General features: G+C 40.8%; 1 pseudogene; it reads left to right on the top strand.

Annotated features, from left to right (window-relative positions):
- The window catches only part of LOC117882086, a 68,688-nt pseudogene that overhangs the window by 28,494 nt on the left and 13,159 nt on the right, over positions 1 to 27,035 (top strand).

The following is a 27,035-nucleotide window of genomic DNA, read 5'->3' as shown; positions in this document are numbered from 1 at the left end:
CGCTGCATTTTAATTTCTAATTCTTGTAGTCAACTATGTACATGAGACAGAAAGGGCAAACAAAGAATATGGCTTCTAATAAAAAACAAAATTATATTCAGTGTGTTTATATTCAGTGTCTATTGTAGCATATTAATATATCACAGATTTAGTTCCATAATAATATTCATTGACACACTATGGAGAGCAGGTGTGATTACTCTTCTCAAAAGCATTATCTCAATGGAATTCTATTAAAGCACAAAGTTAGCAATTCAGCCATAAGCTTAAGATATATGTGCCATTGAATTATAATGGACCTCTCCAGAGTTTCCTATGATTGCACTGTTCCCTTTGACAGGCAAGTAAAACCATGCTTATAGGGAAAGTACAGAATATAACAAGGAAGACAAATTTCACATTGGAGTAGCAGAGGCAAGCAGACTCCATTTGCTTATTATGCTGCAGTTTCAATTGAGTCATTCTGAACCTGCCTCAAATAATCAGTTCTTGGCAATGTACCACTTTCTTTTTCTATGGCAGAATTAAGTGCATGATAAGAGTTGTGTGTTCATTGAATTAGTGAAGGGTAAATTTCAGATATAAAGATGGGCTTGAGCTTCAAAGTCCAGATTTAGAGCCAAAAGTTCCTCAGGTTTCAGACCCAGTGTTTTGGTTTGGTCCATTACTGAGACCAGTGCTAGCTCAGAAGTTAGGAATTTGTATCTGGAATTGAACTTCTGCATTTAGGTGGATGCTCCAATATGGTTGGGGTTTGTGTCCTAATATGTTAATGTTCCCCTGAACTGTAGCCCACCATGTTTGTTTTGAACTAGGAATTTCAATGGAGATCATAATTTTTCCTAAGATCTCTGCTTCCTCCTTTCACTTGGCTGAAAAGAATTGCAAGAGCAACAAGATAGAGTGGGTAAAGGTAACAAGTTCCTCAAACTGTAAGAAAATGCTTAGGTTCAGTTTGGTTAAAGTAGGGTGACAAGATGTCCCGATTTTATAGGGACAGTCCCAAATGTGGGGTCTTTCTCTTATATAGACTTCTATTACCCCCCACCCCCGTCCCGATTTTTCACACTTGGCTGTCTGGTCACCCTAGGTTAAAGGCCCAGGTCATTTTCAACTAAAAAAATATCCTCTAGTGGCCCAGTGCACAGGGGTGAAGAGGTATATGCAGCATGCATTATCTGAATGCAGTTGATCCAGGCTATAAAAAGGATCAGTTCTTGAACCACTTTGAGCACAGAGAATTTAACTGTGAAAAGCCTTTTCATGAGCCGTGGAAGTGGGAGAAGTTCTTTGTCCACACACTTCATATACACAACCTCCACAGAAGGGTCCATGACACTCAGTTCCTAAGCATGAAAGAATGGCTGATATGCTTTCAAAATTCAGGACCAGGAAATATGCAGAGATAGGAAGGGCTTTATCCTACCATGTGCTGAGTACTCTTGTGAAGTGTTGAGTCCTCTCACCCCCTACTAAAGTCAACAATTTGAGGGCACTCAGCCTCTGGACAGCCCATATGGGTTCAGTTTTCGATATTTAGAACACATGTATGTCACATGGTTCAGTTTCACATCGTCATAGAGCAGAAGGAGATTTTTTCAAAATGTAATTCAGGAGTGGTAATGAATATTAAATATGAAGTGTAATCTGTGGAATTAGCAAGGAAAGGAAAGGAAATAAAGTCAGTACTTATGATGGATTATACAGTAGTTATTAATTTAACAGAGGGTACTTTAACCACAGCAAATTTAATTCTCAACCGCTAACAATGGAACTTCTTGAAAATCATAATGACAAATATGAAACTGCTTAGATTTAGTACTTTGGAAGGCTTCATATAGTTTTGCTCTGTAATCTTCTACCCATATAAATCCCATTGATTACTAAAGTAAATTACAGACAGAACAGCAATATCATCTGAAATTAGAATATAAACTAAAATTACTTTGGAATCATTTGATTTTTCCTAAATGAGTCAGAGATCAACTGAGCATCATGTTTTAGTGTATCAGATACAGTGTGTTAAATGCTAATGGTTACATTTTAAGGGTTTAATAGCTTACAATATTTTTAATGTAAGAAAAAGTGGTTTTAATGGGTATGTACATACACTCTACTAGACAACTAGTTCCCTGGCTGAAATAAGTATTATATGTATTATCTACCTATATATTTAGATATAGATATAGATACATATAAAATGATCCAATGTGCCTGAGGGGGCATCGTGTTGTAAAGTTAATTGTGTGAATTATTAGGATCCTTTTTGTATTAGCTGAAGTTAAAATGGGAGGACTTGTGCAACTCAGCTTTAGATACATCCTTTTATTTAAAAAGCATAAGGAGGTTCTAGGACATTAAAGCAATTTGCAACATTGCCATGAAGGAAAGTTTTGTGGTTTATTAGAGCTAGTCTATTGATTGACTAAATCGCTGGATCACTATGTGACTAATTAGGTATTGAGTAGAGTTTCTTGGGAATCTTTTGGAAAAAAATCTTTTTCTTTTGGTCAAAAAATGCCAACTCATCATAACTGAAATTGCTCATGAGGCAGAGTCAGTTGTGATAAATTTCCAGACGGAAAAGCATTGAGGGAAAACGTTTTAAAATTGTCAAAGTTTAAAATTGCTTTGACATTTTCTAAACAAATCTCAAGATTGCAAAAAAATTCAGAAATCCAGCTCAGAAATGACTTTTGGTTTTAGGGACAAGGAAGGTGAGGTGATATTTTTTACTGGACCAACTTCTGTTCATGAGAGAGACAAGCTTTCAAGCTTACACAGAGTTCTTCATAATCTCGAAAACTTGTTTCTTTCATCCACAGAAATTGGTCCAATAAGAAGATATTACCTCACCTACCTTGTCTTTCTAATATTCTGGGATCAACATGGCTACAAACATTTTTTTTCTTTTGATGTTTAAGCTAATTAGATGGGGAAAAGGTCAAAATCTAAACAAAATGTTTCTAAATGTTTCAGCTGACCTGAAACAGAACAAAATAAAAAATAAAAAAATTGTAGTTCACCAACATTATCAAGATTGACTTTTTGTACCCATTCAAGACAGGAAAAAAATGTGACTTCCTGAAGATGTTCATGAGACAGGAAAACCTTTTCCCACTCTGCTCTAGCATTGAGACCTGTAAGCACTGTCTTACTATACAATGGACTGTATTTTCCCTTGGAAGGGGGCTAGAATATTCTGATCTAGATGATACACATTTTCTAATTTAGAGTTAGTTTTTCCATGTATTTTTATTCAAACTTTTGAAAATAATTACAAGTATGGATTCTTTCCAAAGCTCAAACGCAGCAGATGAATAAATAGAAGAAGCTTTTAAAGGAGTACATCAAATCATGCTAGAAAAGTAGACAAAAATAATCATTAGGGAGACAGATAAATGTAGGGAGAATGATTCAATGAGGTCAAGATTTTCAAAATACCTACTTATATTAGATGCCTCATCGTTTGGGTACTCAACTCAAAACATCTTAAAGCATCCTGATATTCAGAGGGCAGGTGCTGAACAGTTTCTGATAATCCAGTACCTTTAAAGTGTCATAAATAGGGCACCCAAAATTATTAGTCATTTTGAAAATTATGGCCTAGAGCAGTGTTTCTCAGTGGCCTGTCCCTGAGATCTCCCTGACAAAGTTTAGGAAAGCAGCAAGCGGATCCTGGTGTCAAAAAAGTTGAAAAACACTGGCCTGGAGTTTTTGGGTTGTTTTAAGGTTAGTGAGAGAAGACAGAATTAAAAGGTAATTATAGAGTTAACTTTTAGATATATTAAATAAATGGAGCAAACAGGGAAGTTAAACTCCTGGAAGAGCCACATATTTTTGTATTAATCAACCTCTCTGAAGAAGAGAGCCAACTTGTTGAGAGAATAGTGCATATACAATTAAATCCATAGTATCCGAAACAACAGTAAATAGTACTAATATGCATTTTTAAAGAACTCCTATACATATTGTTATGAATAAATAGGCTTAGGTTTTGTGGTGTGTTATTTAGCCATAGTTAACATCTTAGGCAAAATGGATCTCATTTTTATATGTTTATGGTAATGCCCACTATGCATTGGTGTTTTCCAAACACTCAGAAAGAATGGTCCCTGCTCTGGAGAGTTTTCAATCTATGGACAGACAAGAGGTTAGGTTAATAATCTTCACTTAATGTAGAGTGCATTTGTGTGTCTGTTTTTAAAAAAGCAAACTGAAAAAACAAGTTCTCATGTGGCGTCACATTGACACCCACTTGGGTAATCGGCAGAGTTGGAACTTTAACGTCCACCACACAGATGTCTGCCATTTGAGCTAACAGAGTGATTGATAGAGGTAATGTCATCCTCTATATGGACAAGAACTAGAAGGGGATAGGACATATTTTGCCAGTGGATATCAGATATTTGCAAAAAGCAGAGGAATGGCGAGTCTCTAATCTTTGGTTCCATTCCAGCCTTTCACAGATTCCTCTACTAATTCCTTCCAAGCTTGACACCTTGTATTCCATTCCCTTGAACTTGTCCCTCTCTCAGCCCCATCTCTTCTCTATCCCTGGCTCCTTGCCCACCCAGTTTAATCTCCAGTCCTCAAATCCTCATCCCAGTGCCAGTCCCAGTTCCACACCATGGCTCCTTGTCCAACCTGTCTCTCCCTCCACCCACACTCCTCTGGCTCCTAGTCCTAGTCTCCCTCCCCAGGCTTCTCATCCAATTCCAATTTCCTCCCCTCTCTTTTCCCCAGTCTCCAAGTCCCTGGCTCTTTTGCCCAGCCAGTCCCAGTTGTGTCCCCACACTCCAGTTCCTTGTCAGATCTGTCTCTCCAACACCACCACTACCCTCCCCCATTTCTTAGTCCCAGTCCCCACCCCAGCCAACTGGCTCCCAGTCATACCCCCTTCATTTCCCTCAGAGGCTCCAAGTCTCAATCCTCTCCCAGCTCCCATGCCCAGTCTCTTTGCATAACTAGTCCCAGCCTCCTTTCCTATGCTAGCTCCCAGGCAATATCTCCTCACCATATCCAATTCTGGCCTCTTCTCCCCAACATCTGGCTCCCAGTCTCCCTACCCACCTAGTCCAATTTCTCTCCCCACTCCTTCAGTCCCATCCTCACTAAATTAATCTCAATCTATTCCTTTCTGTTCCCCAGTTCAACTTTTGCCCCCTCTACATTTGAATCAGATGGTTCCCTTCTCCACTTTGCCTGGGTGGCAGCAGGGGTGGTCTGACAGCACAGGAGAGACAGATTCTTTGCTCTCAGTTCTGGTGCCCTACCACGCCTTAGGTGGAGCAACTTAGGGCTGGTCCACACTAAGCCCCCAGTTCGAACTAAGATACGCAACTTCAGCTACGTAAATAACGTAGCTGAAGTCGAAGTATCTTAGTTCGAACTTCAAGGTACTTACCGCAGGTTCCACGCGCAGCAGGCAGGCTCCCCCGTTGACTCCGCCTACTCCTCTCGCGGAGCAGGATTACCAGCGTCGACGGCAAGCACTTCCGGGATCGATTTATTGCGTCTAGACAGATTTATGCTAACTGTGACTTTAAAGGCTTATAACTTGGCTATATTTTGGCGGATTTGCACAAAGTTGCCCTGACACAAATGCCATCCCCTGCTTCCAATGCCAAATTTCAAGTCCCTGCTCCAAAGCCATGGGGCACTAGAATTGTTCAGCAGAAAGATCCCAATTTTTTCAACAAGGAAAAGAGTGAATTTTTCCCCAGCCTCTCTAGAACATTCACATATCAAAAAAACATGGCAGCAAGTCTCAGAGTCCATGTCAACAGACTTGGGCTTGAAGATCGCACACTGCCAGATTAAAAATAGCAGCATAGACATTTTGGGCTCAAATTGGAGCCCTGGCTATGAAACTCAGCAAGGAGGGAAATCTCTTGAACCCCAGGCTCCAGCCCAAGCCAGGTCATCTACATTGCTATTTTTAGCCTCGAAGCATGAGACCCGTGAGCCCAAGTCACTTGACCTGAGTTCTGAGACTCACTGTTATGTTTTGTTTTGCTATGTAGACATACCACTTCTCAGAAGCAGCTGTACCATTTAGGTTGAAATTCCTTTCCCTCTACCCCCCAAAAACCCCACAGCCTGAAGCAGACACCCAGAATGGAAAATTTCAGCCCACATGGTTAAAGTCTGGCAAAGTTGTGAGCAACTGAAAATAGAGTCTTTAATAGGAAGCTTCAAACAACCTCAATAATAGGTGACACTGTCAGGCTTGGTTCACTGAAAGCAGGATGGCAGAAGTGGGTCTTGAAGAAGAATTTAAATGTGGCAGGTTAGGGGCTTTGCAGATGAACTTGGGTTGGTCTTACTATTCACAGAGGGCCACACAAAAGTCACAGTGGTGATTGTGTGAGACAATGACAAACAGGAGGACATGGCTTGGAACATTCGTGGGCAGAGGAGATGAGGAACAAAATGAAGCTTGACAAGGAAAGATAAGAGCTATGTACACCTTTCAATTCAATACAAGGAACAGTTCGGCTCCGTGGTAGGCAGAGACAATAATATTTGCCTTTGGCAGTTTGATGTGTTTCTATGACTGCACTTCTGGATGAGGATGTTTAATTCAATTAAGGTGACAGGATGATGTACTCAGGCCTTCCATTCTTAACACTCCCATAGTAAAATGGCCTCAAAAAAGAGAACTGCCTGTCACTGTGGGAAATAAAGTGTTTCATTAAGGACTCTGTTATCTTATTACCTTCACAAAAGGCTTAGAGGCTAGGTGGCTCTCCGGCCCCTCTTTCAGTTGCAGTCTCCAATAGCATGTCTAGAAGATATCACGTTCAAATCAATGGGAAAGATCTTTTAAACAGCATAGCCCACACCCCAAAGCTAAAGAGAATGTTTACCTGAGTAAGCAGATAACTAAAAAGGCAGTTTCCTAGTATTGCACCTCCATTATTCTGGGGCCTGATCCAAAACCCATTGATATGAAGTCTCGAGACAGACATTGGGCCTGATTCAAAGCCAATGAAAAGATTCCCACTGATTGCAGTGGGCTTTAGATCAGGCCCATCGGCCTTTGACAATGTATTTGAGCATTGCGTTATGTTTTTAGGATAGTATCTATAGCTCTTTTTATCAATTGATCTCAAAGGACTTCACAATCTTTAATGTATTTATCCTCACAACACCCACACGAGGTAGGGCAGTGCTATTAACCCCATTTTACAGATGGAGAACTGATGCTCAGCAAGACTAAGTGATTTGTTAAAGGTTACACGGAAAGTCTGTGGTGGAGGAGGGAACTGAACTCAGATCTCCCAAGTACTTGGCCAGTGCCCTAGCCACCAGACATCCTTCTTCTGAGGATATTAGAATTTTGACACTGATTTAATAGGAACAGCAGTGAGCTTTTATGAGTGAGCTGTTAACAGATATCATTAGTCAAAATGCAATAAGAAATAGTCTCAGGCTGCTTCTCCCAGTCCCAGATTCTTCCTTTCCCCCCAACCCCATTCCTGCTTTTTTATGAGACAAAATTGCTATGCTGGGGAAGGAGCTAGTGGGATGCCATATTGATGGAAGAGTTGAGGTGATTTTCATTCCTCTAATGGAGTCTACCTCTTCCCCCCCACATACTAATTAATCTTTCCTGACAGAGAAGGCTTATTCTTGGGGTCCACAGAAATACTCCTGCAAAGAGAAGTGGTTGTCTATTGCATATCCAAATTGCATAAAATGTCAGATTAAACAAACATCTTATGAAAGGCAGGATTCATATACAGTAAACTTGTTTTCTTTTCTATTCCATTATATTTTTCTTAGGTTGGTAAAATTCCTAGTGAGATTATCTTCACAATTCGTAGACCCATGGATTTTCCTTATCTGCAATATATACATTCATGCACACAATCCAAACTTTGTCCTACTCACTATCAATGGATAATATGTAAGTTTGGTTAAAACCCTATTTCCGCTCCCCCCCCAAGATTTAGATGCCCCCAAACCTTTGGGTCAGTGAGATTATAATCTAGGTTATTACTTTCCTCCCACTATACTCTAGATCAGTGGTTCCCAAACTTTAACAAGCTGTGAACCCCTTTCACTAAAATGTTAAGTCCCACGAATCGCCTCCTAAAAATGAATATTTCCATGGATTTTCTCCTTTACCTGCATATAAATTATAAAAGCAGTTATCTTGGAAATATAATTTTTTTATTACATGATTGTTACACACTATTTATTATTAATTATTATTTATCATTACAGTATTTTTATTACATTATGAAAACAGCAACAATTTTCCAAGATCTCATTTTTGTAGCTTGTATCACTTTGAATAAGTCTGTTATAAGACAAGACTCCTATGTTTCATCAAGGAGTATCAGATCTGAAACAGCATGAAGGTATTTAAGAAGACAACTACTACATAAGCATTCAGGTCTTGAGCAGACCAGGCAAACAACACACATTACAACAAAGCTTAAACTTGTTCTTCATAATAATTTTAAAAGCAATACTAGCTGACTATTTCATTTTAAAAACAGCAAAAAATATCCACCTCCCTTTCCAATTCTTATAAGGAGTCTTGAAGTTTAAATCTCAGTGTGATAGAGATGCTTGCTTTGATCTGCTTAGCTCTTGGAAGTCCAGGGGCTCCGGGCTGCTGGTCCCGTGCTACCCGGGGTCCCTAGGGAAAGCTCTGTCCACCATTAGGGAATTTTTTCCCCCGAGAACCCCTGTAACATTTCGCGAACCCCCAGGGGTTCACGAACCCCAGTTTGGGAACCACTGTTCTAGATCTTTGGTCAAACAAGGGAAAACCAATTTTCTCCTCAAAGAGCAATGATTGGTACAAGAAGTTTCTGTAAATTCGAACTGCAGTTTTGTTACACAAATCCAGTAGATGGATAAAACAATTCTATTAATAAGGAAGTGCCTTTTTTTTTTTTTTTTTTTTACACTTTCAATATAAACAAAAATATTTCCATGGAGAGGTGCCTGAGTCACAGGGTTCAATTCCAGATACATACAAACTTATCCAAAGTTTGGGGTTATTCAGATCCAGGGGCATCTCTAATTTTCATGGAAAAGACAGCATGGAGTTAAAGATATGAACATTCAATAAGGAAATGACTGATTACAGCTAAATATGATAGAAAATATAATTCCCTATTCTTTAGGAGGATCATTATGGTTATGCTAATAAATAGGAAAGGTAGCATGGTCCAAAGGATAGGGCATTTGACTGGGACTCAGAAGACCTGGGCTCTCTTCCCTGCTCTATAATTGACCTTGAGCACCTCTCTCCCATTGTTTCTACTTCCACTCTTTTTCTGTCTCGACTATTTAGATTGTAAGCTCTTCAGGATCAGAACCGTCTTATTTTCACTTTGTATAGCACCTAGCACAACAGGATCACAATTGCAGAGGAAGCCTACAAGTGCTACTATAATACATTAATACAAATAAACTGGCATAGCCAACTCTGTGCGATCTAAGGATCTCCCCTCCACTGGGGAATACTTATCTTCCACTTCAAGGCAGCTCTCAATGACCTTTGCACTGTTGGAGTGAAAGCCAAGGACTTGGTGCTGGATGTTTGGGGCTTCAATGTCAAATCTGAAAATGTTTGGGGTATTTTTTTTTTAAAGTGGTCTCCTAGCCACTCAGACCTGAATTGAAAGCATAAATTCCTTTCAGACAGTCAACCAGACAGCTTGTTGTCCACTGATCTGAATGTGTGTGTGTGTGTGTCTCTCTCTAGAATAGACAAAACAGACAAAATCTAATCACAACGGGCCTGATGGAGTTGTACCATCATGGAGTGGAAATCAGCTGCAATATCTTCCCTGAAAGGAAAAACACCTGATTCTCCATATCTGTAAACTCCATTAACTTCATGAAAATCAACAGGACAGGTCCTCATCTGATGTAAACGAGCACAGCCCCATTGACTTCAGTGGATTACACTGAGCTACACCTGCTGAGGACCTGCCACAACGGAGCCATACTGGCATACAACTAGTGCAATGAAGTGACTCATTGAGTCCCCATATTTTAAGAATCAGGGCTTTTGGCGGGTTTTCTTAGAGGAGATGTGGAGAATGACGCTTCTAAAACAGAAAGGATAATCCATGAAAGTAAAATGTATCCAAATCACAATAAAATACACGTTCAGTGCTTTAAGTGAAACTGTTAGATGTAAAGGTTTAGAGCTTGCACAAGACCTGGGTAAACTATTAAATCAGATGTAAGTACATTAATATTCACTTCACACCCCTCCTAAGTTCTACATGAAAATAAAGTAACAGCTTATAGACTAGTTTCTGGAGGCGTAACAGTATAATATTTGAGGCGAAAGTAAAATATTGCTTTTTTAAATCACTTTTTAAAGTTTAAAGTGGGTTTGTACATTTATGGGTAGCTATTTTTCAGCCCTGTGTCTTGTAGCACATTTTTCAGGCAACTCTTGCATTTTTAACACTACAAAAAAAAATGCAGGACTCCACGAGTAAACTGCCAACTGCCACATTTCTTTTCATATGTGCTGTATTAATCAAAGTTCAGGTGGAATTTAATTCTGCTGCTTTCATCTTTGCAGTAGACAAATTGGACTTTTTGGAAGGCCTACGTCATAGTTTCAGAGAAAGCATCTGCCTTTCTCAGGTCCTGCCCCTGCCGTCCTCTCGCCTTACCTCAGAGCTTTATTCTGCCTGTAAAGCTCAGCAGCCTTTTTCTTACCCCCAGCCATAAACTTCTTGTGCAGGCATCTGAGGGTCCTTGAAAACTCAGGGCCTAATTCTCAACAGCTCTGCTCCATTCTCAGCTGGCTGCATCTGACACAACCTTTGCACTGGTGGAAGCACCTTCCCAAGGTGCAAGGTAACGGAGAATGAAACCCTCAATCAGTACCTATGACACAGTGATTGTCTATGCAATACTGATGCAAATCAGGAGTAATTCCTTGGAAATCAATTTATCCTGTATAAATCAGAGGTGATTCAGGGCTTGAAACGGAACATTCAATGTACCTTAGTGCATTTTCTCAGCTATTTATTTGGCACCATCAGGTACCATGGCGGGGAAGTGGTGGTTTTCCATTGGACCACTTGAAGAATTGCCAATGCCAAGCACTCAAAAATCACGTCAGCCCTCAGAAAAACATGAGATTCTTTAAAAATCTCATGTTTACGGCTAATACACCTCTACCCCGATATAACACAAATTCGGATATAACACGGTAAAGCAGCGCTCCACAGGGGCAGGTCTGCACGCTCCGGTGGATCAAAGCAAGTTCGATATAACTCGGTTTCACCTATAACGCGGTAAGATTTTTTGGCTCCTGAGGACAGTGTTATATCGGGGTAGAGGTGTACCACATTTGGGGTTCTTTCCTTTTGTCCTCTGGTTTCAGAGCTTTTAAGGCCCACTCAGGTCACGTTTCCTATTTTAACTCTGTTAACTATGTTAACCCATGTTAATGATTTTAAAAATTAAAATACAAAATAACTTGTCAAAGTTGAAAGACTCGTGGGAACTCCAACGGAAAGGTTACAGTGAATGTGTGGAATTCTTTGCCAGAGGATGTTGTGAAGGCCAAGACCATAACAGGGTTCAAAAAACTAGATAAATTCATGGAGGATAGGTCCATCAATGGCTATTAGCCAGGATGGGTAGGAATGGTGTCCCTAACCTTTGTTTGCTAGAAGCTGGGAATGAGAGACGGGGATAGATCATTTGATGATTACCTGTTCTATTCATTCCCTCTGGGGCACCTGGCACTGGCCACTGTCAGAAGACAGGATACTGGGCTAGATGGACCTTTGGTCTGACCCATGAGGGCAGTTCTTATGTTCTTATGTTCCTAGCTATGCCCTCAATTCTAGAAGGCTAGAACTCTATTTTTTGTTTTAAATGAAAGCTGAGATCTCATGTCAAAACTTTATTCCAGGACTGCAGCTTTAAGAGAAAACACCAAATGTCATGAGACTTGTAAGGAAATTGCAAGAGTTGGCAACACCAAGAAGCAATAGTGGTGGAGCTTCAAAGTAGGTGCCTCTCAGAGTCGCTAATTTGCTCAACAGTGCCTGAGAATCCACGGATTGTCACTGAACAGTTAAATTCATTTTTTAAGGCAAGGAAAATTCTTGAAAAGACCTTAACTGGCTGGAAAATGGCACTAGCTGGTTGGAAGGAAGAAGATGGTGATGTAGAAGATGGGTGAGGAAACAGGAGTGGGGTTTCCTTTTTTAGCAAAAGACTTTTTTAAAAACCTTATTTAAATAAAAGGAGGAAATGATAAAATTAAAAAAAAAATCCTTTAATCTTTCTTCCAAAGCCATACTCGGGGTGGTTTTTTTTTTTTTAGTTCTTTTGTTTATTAGGGTTGCCAACTTTCTAACTGCAGAAAATCGAACACCCTTGCCCCGCCCCCTGCCCTGCACCATCTCTGAGGCCCTGCCCCCTCTCACTCCATCCTCTCTCCCTCCATCACTCACTCTCCCCCACCCTCACTCACTAGCTCATTTTTACTGGACTGGGGCAGGGGCTGAGGGCTCTGGCTGGGGTTTCAGACTCCGGGGAGTGGCCATAAATTAGGGGTTCAGAGTGTGGGGGGGTGGCTCTGGGCTGGGTCCAAGGGTTCAGAGTGTGGGAGGGGGCTCCAGGCTGGGGCAGGGGGTTAGGTGTGGGAAGGGGTAAGGGCTCTGGCTTGGGGTGCTGGCTCTGTTGTGGGGCTGGGGGTTAGGGCTTTCAGTGCTGAAGGGGGATCTGGTCTGAGGCAGTGGGGTGGGGTGAAGGCTCTGGGAGAGGATGGATTTGGGAGGGGGCGTGGGAGGGGGTTAGGGGTGCAGGCTCCGGGCAGTGCTTACCTCAGGCAGCTTCTGGGAAATGGCCGGCAGGTCCCTCCAGATCCTAAGTGGTGGGGCCAGGGGGCTCTGCACACTACACCTGCCCACAGGTGCCACTCCCATTGGCTGTGGTTCCCGGCAAATGGGAGCTGCAGAGCTGGAGCTTGGGCAGTGCGTGGAGCGCCTGGGGCTGCCCTTATGCTTAGGAGCCGGAGGGACATGCCGGACGCTTCCACAAGCCACATGGAACCAGGCAGGGAGCCTGCCAGCCCCACACCAACTGGACTTTTAATGGCCCAGTCAGTGCTGCTGACTGGAGCCACCAGGGTCCCTTTTCAACCTGGTGTTCTGGTCGAAAACTGGACACCTGGCAACCCTATATTTTGTTACTTACATAGTGCCTGCCCTCCAAAAGATACAGTCTTTTTTGTATCATCCTGGTCCATGCCTGGAGTTTCCAGGTGCTACCACAATACACAGTTTTACGGAATGGATCTTGGTAGTATCCAACTGGAATATGTCACTGTGCAAAGCCATTGGCTAGTGAGAAGGAATCTTAGCTTTTACTAAGGTAACTCTGAAAACTGAAGTTCTAGCAAAACTAGTGAATACTAATTCACATCTGAATATGTCTTCTGGAGTGGTAGGAAAGCATTGTTGCTATAGTATGGAAGGACAAATTATAATCCCTACCTTCATTTTGTTCAAAAATAAATCAGTACAGAAGGAATTCAGAAGTGGCCAAATGTTTAATTGACTTTGCTGCAAACTGTGGTGTTTGCAGTATTCCCTAGTACAGGGAATGCTATGATATCGCAGTAAATGTATCTATTTGAAGAGCCCAAACTGGACAGTTTTTAAAGTGTGAGCACCGTAATCTAGGATTATAAATACTTTTGTTCTAGGGCTGCTCAATCCTGCAGGATATATAACATTTTAAACAGTGGTTATCAACCTCTTTTTCTCACCAATCCCAGATGCAATTGACTTTAATATGAGCTGAATTGGTTCCCAAGAAGGTAGTTCTACCCGATGAAATAGTAATTCGAACCCAATGATAAGACTGGGATATGGAAATGACTGACAGATAGATTCAATATGAACATTTGGCCCCTGACTCTGGACTGTTCTCCAGCCACTGTGCACTGCTCCGTTGGCACAGACTGCTGTTCACTCAGAGGATCCATCATCCAGAGGATCACTCTTGTATAAGGGAAAGTTCTGTGTCATATCCTTTCCTGGATGCTGGTTTAAAGGCCATTAATTAAGGTTAATTCTCTATGCCTCTGTATTGATCCTTTGGGGTCACTGACAGCCAGTACAGAGTACAGCAACTGTTGCATTTGCATTCCCTGCTCTAGCTGAAACTACACCTTAGCTACAGCTGGGGATTTGCCTCTGGGTTTATGAAGTGACGGGAACACAAGTTTTCACATAAAGAGTATATTATGTTTATCAAAGAAAGGTCAGAAGTCAGAAGATTCTAATGGTTCTTAAGTAGATGGGACATTTGGTCAGCCTGGTTCTTTTTGTGCTTTTCTTATCTTGTTTTCTTGTTTTAATCATTTATTTTCAAAAGCTTTAGCTATAACTCCGAAAAGATTTGTGTGTAAGGGCTGACTCTAAAGAAAGAATTGAGAGATTAACAATGAAACAATACATAAATTAGCACCCACAAGTTTAATGTCCCTTTTGCCACTCCGCAATTTGAATTACTCAGACAATTCTAGTGTCACAGTATTTTTGAAGTCTGCATATTAACAGAACATTTCAGCTGCTAAAAAGGCATGTCCCGGGAACTGGATACTCATCTGGGCCGAGCGGCCTACTGGATAGAGGACAAACTCAGGCGAGCCCAGTTTTAGTCCCAGCTCTGCCACTGTATGTGATCTGAGGCAAGCCTGTTCACCTCTCTGCATCTCAGTTTTCCCACCTGTAAACGTCAGATAATGAGGGATGCTTTCCTACTTTGTAAAGTGCTTTGAGATCTATAAATCTAATGCAGCATGTAAGAGCTAGGAAGAAAAGCTTCCTGTACATTGTCATAGTTTCTTTGATTTCAATGGAGCTATGACGATTTACACTAGCAGAGGATCTGCCTCCAGGTACAATTTGTACCTCTCTTTCAGGTTAGTCTACTGTTGATGATATTGTAGTATTTTGTTTGCTTATATACACAACTGAAAACCTTAATTGGCATTTTAAAATTAAATTAACACTTTAACAGGAAAAGATCTAAATTTTAAAAAATGACTGATTTGGGTGCCCAACTTAAGACACTTTCAAGGGATGTGAAGTTCACTAAGTGCTGAACACCTGCTGAGATACTAAGCCGCTCTGTATTCACACCTGACACACACCGTTGTAATAGTCTTTGTACAAAATATGTCTTGAGGTATCATTTGAGAGCCAATTACTCACGGATTATTAAGATTCTTGTGTGATGTATGTACACGGTGAGTGTTAAAAGTTATGGATATATGCTAGAATTATGACTGAAGTGTGTGTAAACCAGGTATGTCAGGGGGAGTTGTTTATAGGTCTGCTCTAAACAAAGGAATGTGTATTTATGTCAATTAACATGGAAGCAGTAAACAAGATCATCAACGCTGCAGGGGGAGAAGATGGCAGGAAACAGAACAATTTGCATTTCAGCAAACACAAAAGTGGGGGTTGAAAGAGCATGGAGTTTCCTTCATCACTGGACACCATGTCTCCTTCCTCACAGCTTGAATAAATTTCACTTTGAGGCGTAATCTTCAAAAGAATCCATTTCAAAGGTTTACTGCTCTATAAAGACAAGAAGGCTGAATCCCAAGTGATAAGCAGTTGAATCAATTGATTGTATACAAGTGCTATTGTATTATAAAAATGCAGAGTGAGTCTTTTCTGAAAGCAAATGACAATTGTGATTAATATCATTGTGAAATGTATGTATTAACACTATATAAGGAAATCTGGATATTTAATGATACCATGATTTAAAGTCTGTGGCCGAACAGGGAGAAACAGGTTCCCTCCCAGACAGGAGAGAAGGCAACTCTTTACCTGTCTCCTATGTAAATTAAGCATGGTGGAATCAAAACAATGGAAGCCCCATTTACATACAGGGGATGGAAAGCCCACAGGAAGGGATGAACAGCATGAGGTCATCCTGCATCTTGAAAGAAACTCATTGAACTTTGGAAGTTATAAGCAAAGACAGAAGCCATCTTTAGCATCCATCACTAGATGAACAAGGGAACAGAGTTCTTGCAAGCTGAGAAAGATGAATCCTTCAACTAATGTGTGTGTGTGTGTTTGTGTGTGTGTGTGTGGTCTGAAGCGTCTGGGAACTAAATATAGGTCACAAACCTGCTTAGGCAAAAACTGTACCTTGCTAGATTAAACTTTAGACTTTTAGATGCATGTTTTCACTTTTATTTGCTTGTAACCCTTTCCAACTTTATCTCTGGTACTTGAACTCACTTAAAATCCTATCTTCTTTTGTTAATAAATTTGTTTTACTGTTAATCTAATGCCAATGCTGTGTTTGAATGAAAGTGAATGTTAACTCCAGTTAATGTGGCAAGCTGATGTGTTGTGTCTCTTTAGAGGAACAAATTAACCTTGTTATTTCACTGAACTGTCCCAGAGAGGACTGGAAATTACAGAGCACACAGTTTTTGGAAAATGTGGAACTGAGATTACATTGGGGTCACCTTGCAACTAGTTCCAAAGGTAGATAGAAACCAGGGAATGTCTCTGGTATGTTACTGGAAGGCTGCTGGGGGGTGTCAGAGTTGCTGGATCAAGGCTGCAGATATACACAGACACTCAGGGTGTGACATGTATGCTTGTTGTTCACTGTGAACGTCCCTGGCAGGGAATCCCTAGCAAAGCATTTGAGGCACCCAGGGTTACAGGGCAAGAGGTGACTCAACCCCTCACTGGTCTGGATTGCACCCAAAACTGCCAAAACATAGCCCTTTGAAAAAATCAGGCTCCTTTATGGAGTCTCAAGTTGGGCACCTAAACACTGAGGCTCACAAAATCACTAGTCACCATCTATTTTATATTTAATATGCAATAGATTATATTACTAATAAGTCCTATTCTCCCATAACTATTGAAGATCCTAATGATCCCAACTTGTAGTATTGTTTTAAGTACTGCTTTGTGCTACTGAAGTTATCACTCATTCAACAAATATAAGCACTAAGTTTATTCTATAAGCTTCAGTGAATGACAGTGTTTATTGGGGGTGAAGTTGTTTTTTGTTTTGGTTTTGGGGGTGGGGGTGGCGAACGTATGTGTCATGTTCAATATCCTGTATAGTAGTAAGCTTTAAACAGCAGAATCAATTCTTCCCTGCAAGATATAGATGGAACCTTCCATCACTTTGAACCAGCCTAGTGGGTTATAAAGAAGGCCACTCAGATGCCCTCGCTTCTGCAAATTGCTTTATACTGTAATAGATGTTTCTTTCACAAAGAAAGAGAGGGAAAATGGTAACTTCAATTCCAGCCACTGACAAGGTAATTTTGATCAGGTTAAAATTTCACAGTCTGCAATATGGAAAAATCATAGACTAGACATGTGCACAAACAATTGGTGCTCTGTTACATACCCTTGCAGTAGAAAAATATTAATTCTGCACAAATGATCTGCTTTATGAATGGTGAATATAAGAGACATTCTTTAAAGTGTCACAATGGATATGTATCATATGCTGGATACAAAATGAAAGCTCCTTGCAGCTGCAGCACATGTGCTCATGACAACAAAGCAGCTATTAGAATTATTTAATAAGGCCAGATTCTGGCCAGCCTCTTCATGAATGCATAATGGATGAAGAAAGACTCAAGGAGCTCCCATCACTACTTGCACATCTCTGCACAGGGGCTTCTGAGATCCCATCATTTCCTTTCTTGCCCCTGAAGATGCTAGGGGTCAGAAATGCAGCTGAGAGAAGGAGGAGAGGGTGAGGCTGTGGCTCTATCCCTACTTCCGAGCAGCCTTGTTCCCAGAAGGGGAACACTGCATTGCTTTGATAGTAGTGCAGCAAATACACAAGTGGGCACTGCCTAGGAGTCCTGAGGAAGGATTCTGGCAACTCAACCAGAATACCTTCTGGGAGCTCCAACAGCAATGCAATCCCGTATGCCACCTCCAACATGCCTGAAGGCACCAAAGACAGAACATCTTGCCTTTTAGGGGCTCCTTTACCACTGGCAGTCAATGGACAATGCAGCACCATGCCTGCTCACTCAGCCATCCACAATGAATTTTATACCTGTCTGGGGCTGATTTAGTCCTCCAAAGTTTATTCAAAAATGGGTTTGCAAACTGTCCAAGCCAGTTCTTACAGGTTTCACTTGTGTTCTCACACACTTGCCTGGTTACATATCCCCTCACTGGAAGTGAGACTATTCGAACTCTCCACATCACCTGATGAGGCAGGTTCTCTTCCTCCTGTTCACCAGATTAGAATGGGCTGGGATTTTGCTGCAGAATGCAGCAATCACATCTTGTTTCCACTTCTGATGGAATCTAGTCTAGGCCACTGTCCACCAGAGTAAGGCAATTAGAGGGTAAGAATTTTCTTTAACTGATTTTTTCCCACTTGGATGAGAAAGTCGTCCCTCTAAAGAACTGAATAAAATGAATTCTGCAGTCTCTCTGGAACACATCAAGGATGCTCACCTACTCAGGGATACTAGAGAAATGCTTTTATGAATTGTCCCATGTGACTTTTCTGGCAAGCAATGTTTCAGCTCAGAATTCTCCAGAGAAAGGAACCCTCAAAATGTTTGTGGATATCCAAATGGAAACAAAAGCATTAACATTGTCAAAGTACTAACTAAGGTTGCAGAAACAATGTAAACAAATCCATGTTTCATGAATTCCATCCAAAGTTGATCCAAGATTGATGTTGATTGTCTGCAAGTTTCAAATCAAATGTTTCATATGCCTTCACTGCTTTCTTCACAGTGAATTCCTATAGATGGAGTATACACATTCATTTTTAAATGGCCATGCTTTTAAAGGCCTAAATTATACTGTTTTGGACTTCCACAGCACTCTCCGTGTTTAGAAATCAAAGCACTTTACAAATTTTCATGAATTAATCTTCCCATTGCTGCTGTAACCTAGATATTACGACCATTATACAGATGGGTGGCAACTGTGTCATGGGGTGGTTAAGTGACTTGCCAAAGGTCATGTGGGAAGATCAGCAGTCAGGGTTAGAACCTATATCACCTAACTGCAAACTCATCTTTCTTTTCTCCAACAGACTCATACAATGTCTTCTTTTCAGAAGGACAAACACACTATATCCTCTAGAGTATAAGCAGCAAAATATGTCCATTACTTTCTCCTCAAAATATCGTCTCATGCTCATGATAGCAGAAGCATGGCACAATAGTCTATGTGGCACCTTAGAGACTAACAAATTTATTAGAGCATAAGCTTTCGTGGACTACAGCCCACTTCTTCGGATGCATATAGAATGGAACATATATTGAGGAGATATATATATACACACATACAGAGAGCATAAACAGGTGGGAGTTGTCTTACCAACTCTGAGAGGCCAATTAATTAAGAGAAAAAAAACTTTTGAAGTGATAATCAAGCTAGGCCAGTACAGACAGTTTGATAATAGGTGTGAGAGTACTTACAAGGGGAGATAGAGTCAATGTTTGTAATGGCTCAGCCATTAGTTAGTTAGTTAGTCTGGATACAGACTAACACGGCTGTTACTCTGAAACAATAGTCTATATTACTCATTCCTTCCTGTTAGCTATAACATGTTCCCATTCTTTCCTATATGCACCATTCACAAACTGGGAATATGGACTTAAATGTGAATTGAGGGCTGCCCTGCTAGTGAACGAAAGATTATTATCCTCAGATTTTTGGATAGGGTTTTGGCTATTAGGAATTGTATGGGTATAGCGATGCATTTATCTTGCTGATGTGGACAATAGCTGCTAAACATTGAAACAAGGCAGCTGACATACCTGACTAAGGCTGGTACTTTGGCAGGAACTTGAAGTCAGAAAAACACAAGTTGGATGGGACTTTGTCAGCCATCAAAACAAAAACAAAACAAAACAAAAGACCACTTTAATAATCTTCATCCATATTAGGTGAAGCTTGTTTGCAAACTTTCTTATGTCTAAAAGTCTAAAGCTTAAATGTTTTTTTAAGTGTAAAACGCTTGTGGTTTGTTTTTGAAAAAGACACTCCCTCTTCCGAGTATTTGACTTTTAGGCTTCCCTAAAAGTCATATATGAGGGATAGATATGCAACATTCATCCATCCTGAAGTAGAGGAGTTGCAGTGATCCCTATGCTGAGGATGCTTTGTATTTTCCCTTATAAAAATTCTCCCAACCATTTTTAAATAGCTCTAACAGCTCGATGGCTTGCACCAGGAATTTGAAATTGGCTGGAGAATAGTTCTGAGGTTAGGTAGAGGCCTTTTCTAGACCAATGAAAGTCATTTCAGATTTGGACAAGTTCTGACAACTTTCACCAATTCATTTCCCTATTAATGTTTTAATCTGCAAGTCTTGTTCCTGGTTTATTGGTTTATTTATTATTAAAACCCAGAACATTCCATTAGCATTCTGGATGCACTAACTTGACATCTCACTTGTTGATAAATTGTATAGCAAACGGACATGCTCCAGCACCTTGTGGATGTTCTGCAGGACCAGAGGCAGGAGGACAGAGCCCCGCTGCAGTCTCTCTAACCGCCCTCCCCCGCCACAAAGTCCCATCCCCCCCTCACCCAAAGTCCCAAGAAGGAGGGGTGGCAGGGGCCGTGAAAACTGTCACTCCACCCCTGCAGACTGCTCAAGTACCACCACCACTCTCCTCCTCTTGGGAGTGGTGGTTGTGGAACCCTCATCCCTAGCACAGTGCATCTTTTGCCTTCCAATCGGTGGAGTCTCCTTCTGCTCCCTTCTCTCAGATGTGTCATCTAGTCCACTCTCTGCATTAGTACCTGTAGAGAGAACATGGAAATGATTGCTCACCTGTATCTCCATTGCTGGTACATGGACGCTCCTCTTTTTCCTTCTGGAGGTCACATGCTGCCAAACTTCTTCACTATCCTTCTGTCCCTGCTGCGCCTGCTCTGAATCTTCAGAACGTTGTGGCCGTAGAAGCATCTCCTGACGTCTGTCCAGGAAATCTTCATTTTCCCTTAGGCAACGCAGAGTCGATACTTGTTTCTGCAGACCTCGAACCTTCTCTTCCAATATGGAGGCCAGCTTGCACTTTGTACAGACAAAGTTGCTTCTGTAACGTGGAAGAAAGACAAACATGGCACAAACTGTGCAGGTTACAATAGCTGATCGCTCACCTTCCATATCACCTTCCTCTTAAGAGCTTCCTCAGCTGTTGTAGCAACTACTCAGAGAAACCCGCAGATGAACGGCTCAGTGAGCTCTCCCCAGGCGAACTCCCAGGCAAACTCCCTCTGTTAGCCTCTGCTGTTCGCCGATCAGCTGGTTCGCTGCTGACTGCCCTTATATACCTTAAAATAGGATTCAAAAACTCGGGAAGGATATATGTTTTAGAAAAGACCAAAATGTCCATATTATAGTCTCTCTGCTGTGCAAATTAGCCTGCTATTCACTCCTACTTATATCATTTGTATGCACAGTCCCATGTAAATCTGGCTTTCCCCACCCCTTTTGCACCAATTTTAGAAGTAGACCCAAGTAGTGAGTGAGGGAGTGTAGGATTGTATCTATGTACCTGTGAAAGTTTGCTCTGTGGAAGAATTAAGTGCCTAAATCCCATTGACCTAATGGAAGCTGAGCACCTACATGAGGCTTTGAAAATCTCCCCATCATAGACCATAATTTGTGGCATCAGTTATTCTTTCATTCACTTCTTTAGATAGGACATTGATTGTTTATTCTGTGCCCAACCATGTATTAGGCATATTGACTTAACCAGCCAAAGGTGCATCTGTCTGTGGTTTATAGGTGCCCTGTTGTCATGAATTTGTTTCCACTAATCCTGCACAGTTGTCTCTAATAATGATATCTTGCATTTAGTAGTGAATTACTGTAAATTTGTCATTGCTGTGTAGCCATGTATTGATTTATTTGCTCTCCTTCTGCTCATTTGCTATATAGCTAAATTGCCTAAGCACCAAAAGCTCTAAATGTAGGGACCTGAAATATTAACAGGTTACATCACCTCATTAAGCAAAAAAAAAAAAAAAAATTCTGTCTTATTCAAAGTCTACATTATATAAGCTTTACATGCTGACACTGCATTTATCCAAGAAATGCTTAATGTCTGCTGAATCTTTAAAACATGAGAGACTGGGTGTGAAGTGTTTTCTCTAGCTCCAATATGAGCTGGCATTCTTAGGACCTGCCTAAATTAACACTTATTTTGCAGCAAGACAGGATGTAAATCTACTCCATACTAGCCTGCCATGAACTAAGTGTGAATTCCACTGCTGCATGCTAAAAGTACCCTAATGCTCACTGTCCTGCTCCCATTTCAAAGTGGAGTAGATAAACATGCATGAAGGAATTTTTACTTTGCCATACAGGGCCAACACTGACAGCTAGTTCATGGCAAACTGAGGTGTAAATCTACCCCACACTAATTCATATAGACAAGCCCTTATTTCACAGGTAACTACAATTTCCCTTATTAGGGCCAGAACTTCTGAAGAGAAATGGATAAAGTTCATTAGGGAGAGAAAAATCATATTATAGTAATTACTGGATTTATTTATTATAGTAGTTACTATTCGGAGGGTTTTTTTTTTTTTAATTTTTATTGATCTCTTCAAATCTACAGCTGGCCTTGGAGCTAAAAGCACAGATTTTCTGCTAATGCAGCAGAGCAGAAAAGTTGTCTGGGAGCTGGTTATGCCTTCTTCATTCTCTGACCCCGCTTATGTTCGAAGAGCCTGGGTTCTAACTTGTACTAGCTGTGATCCCCTAGGGACCATGTGTCAGCTGGGAATTGCTGGTGTACACTGTGCTATGGTCATTTCCCTTTGCACACTTCCTGCCCCAACACGCCCTTTATACTGAAGGCTGCACAGGAACTCACTATGCTGGCTCCAAACCTGTTGAGGAATCCTTCTAACAAGAAGTATCCCCCAGCAAGGTACTTACAGACATTTCCTCTCCCTTCACACAGCCTGAAAACTGCAAAAAGAGTGGATTGGGCCACAGAATCTGCCCAAAGTCTTGAAGGTCTTGAATCAGCCACGCACTAAAAGCTCCCTAGTGTGTATTAATGTAGTACTGTTTGAAATGAAACTACATTAACTCACACCAGGGAACTTTTAGTAAACACCAGCAGGGTCCACGTAGACCAGTTAACGCACAAAGCTACTGCATGCCAGATTTTATATCCCTCTGGTGCATACTAATGGACTATGTAGACAAGCCCTTAGAGGGGATTGGGTCCTTCCTATGATTTTGTTCTGCACCATCTGTTCATTAGTTCTTTCATTTCCCTGCATGGAGCCTTCCTCTTTTCCAGTACACAGATTACTTAGGCCCTTTGTTTTGTTCTTTCTTAGAGCATGGCCTCACTGCCCTATGATATCTCCCCTTGGTACTGTTCAGATTTAAGTGAGACCCACATTCCAGCCTCTACAGTCTCTCCTTCATGCTATGTAATCCAGAGCCATAAAAAGTTGTGATTCAATGTATGGCTCATTTCTCTGCAGTCTGAACTCTCCCTCATTTCCAGCTGAGACAGTCTTACAGATATGACAACCTTAGACCAATTCAATGAAGCTCTGCAATTGATGAAGACAGTCACCATTTCCCCGCTACCCCTACCCCAGTGTGGTGCTCTCTACTCCCTCAGGTGTTTACATCTTTTCTCTGAGAGAGAGAAGCCAGATAAAACTATTTCCTCAGTCCCAGCTGCTCCAGGATTTTGCTGTTGCTCTTTTGGGCATTCATTTTTGTCTCTTTGCTGCCTACGTAGTGTTATATCTTTACAGTGTCTGCCTACTGCGTAACCTATCATTGAAACAGATCTTTTCATATTTAGTAGCAATCAGAAAAATATATTTTTAGTGCATTTTCACCAGGGGAAGTGCTCCATTGTTGAGTGCTTTGGGCCTTAGCTTCTTACTAAATTGACAGTAGCAGGTCCTAGTAGCAGAGCTCCCAGAATTAGTTAAATAAATACAAACCTGTAATTATTATTAATAAGTTGTATTGGAAAAAAATGTGATCGGGACAATGAGCAGCTGCAGGAACAGTTATGGAAATTTAGAAAAGGAAGGATTCAACAGCATGGCATAAATGGAGCAGAGATGTAACTTTAATTTGACCAAAATTGTATCTGAAACCCTGAAAAAAGAGGGGAAAGGTGTATGGGTCTTAGATAAAATTATCTATAAGATATTCAGCCTACTCTGTGCTATTTGAATTTCAATCTGAATACTGAATGCAACTGTCAGAGCATGAATATCTGATCAATGGAACTTTTGCCAGGTCTAAAGATGCACTTTTCCTCACCTACTACTTCCTCTAAAACTGGGTGAAAGTAACTGTTAACAGACTAAGCCATGATTTTCCCAGTACTGACAATAAGCTTATACCTCTAATTATTCAGATCATCAGGCTCTCATTTTTTCCACGTTATTGCCTTTAGCCAGCTATATCCGTCATCGGGTACCTCCTCTTGCTGCCAGACCTTTCTGTATATTTTTTATAATGCTTTGATAGAACTTGTTTCATCAGCTTTTAGCAGCTCAGCTTGTCTTTAAAAAGTAATAACAAGCAAGAATGGGGATTAAAAATGTTTGCTGTTTTCATCGATTTCATGAAGGCATTTGATACTTTGCAGTGAAAGTAGTAAAATCATATGCATTATGGAAAGTAGTAAAATCATATGGCCTTACAGATAATTGCAGTTGTAAAAGCTATTTATGAAGCCTCCTGCACTTCTGTAAAAATTGGTGGGAAATTAAGTAACTGGTTCAAGTCAGAGTTTGGTGTAAGACAAGGGGTAGAATCACCATCACTTATGTTTTTAAACTGGACATTAAAAATGTTAGATGAGTTGGAGTGCATGACAGTGGATGAGCTAGATTGGAGCTCCTGAGCTCATGCAGAAGACATCGTACAGATGTCAGACATTTCAAATTAACGATGACACGCTTTGCTAAGTCAGAGAATGGTGTCGTTAACTTGGACTTGTAAGAAATGCCAAGAAGATGAAGTACATCTTAGAAAAGGGACAATAGATACAGTGTTGAAATGCAGCAGGGAAGTTGTAGAATAAGTAAAAATCTTGTGTATCTAACAAGCTTGATCCATGCTGGCAATTCCATCAAGGATGAGGTTAAAAGGAGATGGGCCTTGGCTACATATGCTGCTCAGAAATTAATGATAGATTTTGGATTATTAGAGCTGGGAATGTAGGTCAGTGAATGGCTTTAGGCTGCAGGAAGATGAAAAGGACAAACTGGAGGGAGAAGGGATTTTGTGGTAAGATCATTAACATCATATCGTCTTCCCATCTCGATAAAGTGCAAAACCATGAAACACAATACTGGTAGAGATGACGGGACAGACCATAGTCAGTCTGTCTTGTGAGGTCCTGTGCAGAGACCTGGGATTGTTTTAAAATTTGTGGTGCTTTCTCTCCTGCTGAGCATTTGAATCTCAGTTTAAGGATCTGTGCTTGTTTCCCCCTTCTTTCTCCAAAGTCCATGTGTCAAATCATATCCCAAGAGTAATTATAAACAAGATTAGACAATTGGTGTTTCAGTGTAAAAGTTAATGTCACAAAATATAAGCTAAAGGTTTATCTTCTACTTAACTTTGTAAACAAAATGTAAAACAATTTACCCTGATATTTGTGTCATCTGCTTGACTTTACTGAGTAAGAATTCTTACTATATAAAAGTCACTTAAGTTTGATTTTAGGGTTTTTTTGTTCACTGATATTTACATTTTTTCAAAGCACAGATAGTGAGCGTCACAAGTTCTGCCATAGATTCTGTTCCTTTGTAGTATTGGATAGAACTAAGTTTGGAAGTGTCAGAGTTCTAGACCTACCATTTGAAATAACGGGACTTGTGGAGTGGTAGGGGATGGGCAGTCTGTTTTGAAAGAGAGGGTCAAACAAGATGCTGGTGATGAGTTAGCGAGATGTACCATGAGGGCAGCTGATTCTGAATAGCGGGATTATGGAAAAACATCCAAAGAGAACAAAACTCATTCTTAAAAATAAAAATTGCAATTGGTTCCCACTAATTTCTCCAGATTCTCTAACTACCACTGAGTGCATCCAACTCCCACTTCTGCAAGGTGAGAAATATAAGCTTTTCCCTTCTCCTGTACCCTTGCTACTAAAGGAGGAAATAAATGACTGTGATGGGAAATGTCACATTTGGAGCTACACAAAACCTGGCAGCTAGGGAATGGTAATTTTCACCACCTGTGGGTTCTAAGTCTGGCATCTAAGCAGCAATAACAATTTGCGAGGTGAGGTGTTTACCACTTCTCTCCTACTCCACTCCGTTTCACTACTGGCTTCTGTATTGGGCATTGAGTCCCCATAGGGTCCAAGGATCCACTGTGAATCCCCTTGACTGTCTCCTATCCTTGCTTCCATCTTTCCCTCTCCCATTAATCATTCTAGCTCCCATCAACCTTCCTTCCTCTCTACTTTACCCCCTTCCCATCTCCATGCACTCCATATTTATTTTCCCTGATTTCTCCCCTTCCTCTGCTCTGTCCTCCATGAAGGTGAACCTAAATTTAAACAAGACTGGGAACAAAGGTTTGCTCCTTGTTTGCTCTACTGTTTATAGTTATGTTCATTAATACATCTGAAAACTCAAGTAGAAGTAGCACATATGCTCTTGGGGAATCTCCTTCTCAGCCTTGCTGATAGTAAAAAGGAGTACAGGGCTGTGTAGAGTACAGGAACACATTTTCATTTATTTCATGTAGCATAACATGCTGAGGGAGAGCTCATTTTCTCCACAGAAGCAATAGGAAGTTATTTTTCTGAGCTCTTGACATGTGAAAGGAAAGCTCAATATTTGGTTTTTTTTTTGTTTTTTGTTTTTTTAAATCTAGCCAAACGGAGTAATAATTGCTTATAGAAGTGTAGCTTGCGGAAACTATAAATCTAATCCCTAACCCAGCCTTAGAGAAATGCAGACTTTAAATAAGAGAAAACTAATAAAAGCTCAGGCTGTTCA

This window comes from Trachemys scripta, chromosome 8, assembly GCF_013100865.1.
Source record: "Trachemys scripta elegans isolate TJP31775 chromosome 8, CAS_Tse_1.0, whole genome shotgun sequence".
NCBI classification, from domain to species: Eukaryota; Metazoa; Chordata; order Testudines; family Emydidae; genus Trachemys; species Trachemys scripta.
This window is presented reverse-complemented; position numbering and strand designations above follow the sequence as displayed.